This window comes from Mandrillus leucophaeus, unplaced genomic scaffold (genome assembly GCF_000951045.1).
Source record: "Mandrillus leucophaeus isolate KB7577 unplaced genomic scaffold, Mleu.le_1.0 Scaffold358, whole genome shotgun sequence".
In the NCBI taxonomy this organism is placed as follows: Eukaryota; Metazoa; Chordata; class Mammalia; order Primates; family Cercopithecidae; genus Mandrillus; species Mandrillus leucophaeus.
The window spans coordinates 212,326-216,769 of NW_012103787.1; positions in this window are offsets into that span (position 1 = coordinate 212,326).

Below are 4,444 nucleotides of genomic sequence, written 5' to 3' on the forward strand. Positions count from 1 at the left end.
AACACTAATGTTGTATTTATGTGTATGTATTTAGTCTGAATTTTATTCTCAATAGAAAATATGATATATAAGCACTAACAATTCTAGATACATAATGCGAGTCAGACACTGTGCTAAACACTTTAAATGTATTACTTCTCAATCATTTTAACAACACTGTGAGGTAGATTCTAACATAATTTCCATTTTTGTATGAAGAAATGTAACTTCAGAATGGTTAAATAGTTAATTCAGTTGTATAGCTGCTCATTGAATAAGTCAATATTAGACTTAGCACCACCTAAGGTCTGTATTTTAGAAACAAATGGTGCAGCCAGATGTTGTAATTGTGGAGGTTTATGGAGGAATTGATAAAATATATGTTGGAAGGATACGAAAAATTAACAAAGGATCATTTTGAAACATCGCAGGGCCAGCAGAAACCCTGCTGTCAAGAAACAGTAAAACGAAAGAGATAATTGGAATCCAGAGAAAAAGGAGCTTTACCATATGCTGTAATGGTAGAAGAATGTTTCTGTGAAGGTGTCCTGGCCTTCAAGAGGAACATAAAACCTGTAGCCTATAATCACATGGGAAATGAAGCAGATAAATACATGTTTCAAAAATGGGATAATTCCCAAAACAATTAATAGAGAACATTTGTCTACAAGAGATATTTCATGTTTGCTTAGGAGAGAATTTATTCTAAAGAGACACTAGAACTCAAAAAACTATACTCAGTTGAACAGAGCTGCACAGAGACACACACATCCATATGTACATCTTCATTATCTACCAGCTACTTCAGTTCACTGTATATAATGTGAGTCATGACATCCACCTCGTGACTTCTTGTGTTGCAACTTTCTGTTCCATTTTAGATGACCCTCCTTCCTTCACTTCACAATAACTCTTATTTTACACATTTCTTAACCATTTAACGTGTGGAAAGCTGTGCTGTCATTTTCACTAGATTTCTATTCTGTTAACATGTCTCTGATGAAGCTTTTGTGCGCATAGCCCAAACTCATATTTCCCACTAGACTTATGGTTTTTATTGCATCACTTTGCTTTGAACAATGGAAAATGGAAATGCATCCGTAGCATCCATCCGGAACTGACTGTAAGTCCCTCTCCCAACCCAAATGGCACCCATGGAACAAATAAACCGAATGATATGATCCATAAAGCACAGATGTCCAGGGTACAAACATTGAAAAAGTGGAGAATGAACCTAGAGAAGCAAACAGAAAATACCCACCATATAACCACTATGCTATGCTGCTTTCCATAAAAAAAAAAAAAAAAAAGTTCTTGAAGATTTGTTACTGAAAATATAAAAATTATTAAAATAAAGTAAAGAGGAGATAAATATATCAGAAATCTGGGTCTAAAGACAATATAAACACACAAGTTATGAACATATGAGGTAATAGTTAATGTTAACTCCAGGAGAATAAAATGAGACATAGAAAAGTTTGAAAATACTAAAATAGTACAAATATTATTAATGTTAAAGATGGACTAGAGAATAAAATTTACAATTCTTTACTTATAGTTAGGGAAAATTTTAAAAATAATTGTTAATACTTATGGAAAACAAAATAAATTTAATATAGAAATGAATTAGTTAAGTAAAAATAAAGCCATTACACAGTTTCACTTGCATATTATTAAGTGCCAGAAAATGATGTCAACGTTTTCAGGAAAAGTAGTGTAAGCAAAAATTCTGTACCAAGTAACAATTCCATACCATTGTCCATGGGCAGTGGTAACAATATATTTCTGGATATGAAGGCACTCATATTCTTTATGACAGACATAGTCTACTTTATATAATACTCAGAACAATATTGCATATAAGTGAGAATTAAACCAAAATATAGTACCCAAAGGTAGTGGACATTTATAAAATATAGAGATAAGTGTAATAGCACAATTTTTCAAGTCACTGTTGCATCATCTTCTCACACCATCATTAATGTAACACCAGTTGAAGAAAAAAGCTATCAACATAAGTGTAAATAAAATGTAAAACCAGCACCATACATGGAAATCATTATATCATCTAAATTCTACAAAAAAGTGATAGTGTTAATTTGCCACAAATTGGTGAATGGCTAAATACAAAAACAAAATAATAAAATATTTCTGAGACAATGTTGGAGAATTTTAGGTAGTAATGACACAAAATCTCCAGTAGATCTCCACTCTGGTTATTTCAAAATGTATTCACAAATTCTTTCACACTTCCCCTTCAAAAGATAAAATTTTATTTTCTTTCCTTTGAGTATGATCCAGCTTCAATAAGAAGCTTCTGAAACATAGAATATGGTGTGATTGATGTTGCATGATTTCTAGGGTAGGTTATAAAATATTCCAAAGCCTCCACATAGTTCTCTGTTTCTTGGCATGCTTACCCATGGACTGTATTTACCATATCATGAGAAAGTCCTGGGCATATGAAGATGACATGAGTAGATGTTCCAACTGATGTCTCCAGCTAAGCCAGCATCAATCAATAGACATATGAGTGAGCTAGAATTTGTATGATTCTAACCTAGTCTTGTGGTCAACCCAGCTGATGCTAAATGGATCAGTGATGAGTTGTCACTACGGAACTTTCTTCAATTTGTAGATCCATTTAAAAAAAAAAAACAAAACATTTTATTTTTGTTAAGCCATTAAGACTTCTGTAGCTTGTTAGAAAGTGCTAGATAAATGGAACACTGCCATAATTATAAAGGAAAGAACAAGTGGATAATGTTGGCAATTTAAGAGATTTGTAGCAGTAACTTTTCATGGCTAAGTCACATGTATTCATAATAAATCACGGTTCAAAGAGGGCCCAGAATGGGGACAATCATACCTAATGATTTTGGAAGCAGTGGGTTATCTCAGGAAAAGCTAAGCATTACCATACTCTAGCAATGAATTGTTCCAGGAGGGAGGCCAAAAAATCAGCTACATCATGTGCCGGGAGATAAGACCAAGTACAATTGAAAATTATGATGATAATCTGCCACTATCACAGATACTTCAACATTAGAAAGATACTCTTTTATAGGATGTGGGGTGAATATTGAATCAGAAAATGCTGAAAAACAATATGTTTGAGGTTTTCAAACAGTTTTACTTAAGTTAGCAGCTGTGGAGCTTCATAGTGGGAAGAATTAACAGTGTGCGCCTACTTTATGTATATGTCGGGGAAGATTCATCCATGAAATCTAGCTTAGTAGTTGAGGTAATAAACTGTTCACTGGGTTCCACCCTTTTGCAACTTCCTGCACGTTGGCAAGTTACTTTTGTCTCAGTTTATTAATCTTGTAAAATATAGGTGATATAAATATTCTAGGATTATAAGAGTAAAATTAGTTCAACCTAAAGTATTTGAAAAAGTGTCATATAAGAAGTATGATGTAAGTTGTGTCTATTATTTTTGTTTCTAATACTAGACATATCAGACCTGGAATGACCTTCCTTCATTTAAACACCTAATGCTATAATATTTTATATTTGAATATTATTAAATTTTCAAAGAAGCGATACCACTACCATGTAATTTTTGAAAGTATAAAATTAGGACAAGTGCCCAACATATTTTAGAAAGGTAGAGGTAATCTCTTTTCCAAACCAGATATATGAAAACAGAGTGTTTTAAGCCATTTGTATGTATGTATGTAGGTATACATTTGTATGTATGTATACATACACAGTGTTAGTCTAAGAACGTATTAAAGTTACACATCATGATCAAATGGCATTTATTTCAGAAAGAAACATCTATCAATGTAATTACCCATGTAATGGACCGGAGAGAGAACATAATCTGAGATATATTTTGAACTGTGTAACTATGACACAAACTCCCTAAAAAGTAGGTTAGACATAGAAGGGAATTTATTTAAATTAAATGTTACAAAACAACAATTTAGAATAAACATAGTATCTATTGGATAAACCTAATATTAATTACATTTTATAAACCTAAACACATGGCCTAAACATCTATAAATACTTCAGATATAAATCCAATTATTGCTTTATATTCTATTGTATACCACACAGTGTAAATAGAAAATTTTCCAGGTAGGGTTTTTGAAGAAAAATATGACTAAAATTGCTTACCAGGACTGTACATTCTGGAAAGTATCATAAAACAATTAAAATACAAGAATTGTGAGGATTAGGTGAGATTTGTCTCTAATGATTCTATGGTATAATCAAAGATTATAAAATATTAGAATTCACAAGAGAGTTCTACATTGATGAAAAATATAAAGTTATTTCACAAAATTCACCCCTGTGTTGTTCTACATGAACAATGACTGAACAGAAAATATTAAATAAATAATTCTGCTGAAAATAACAACTTAAGGTATAGAGTTTATATGAACCATCCCAAAATACATACAATTTCTAGACAGAAAATGTATAAATTCCATTGAATAACAGAAGTGGTGTC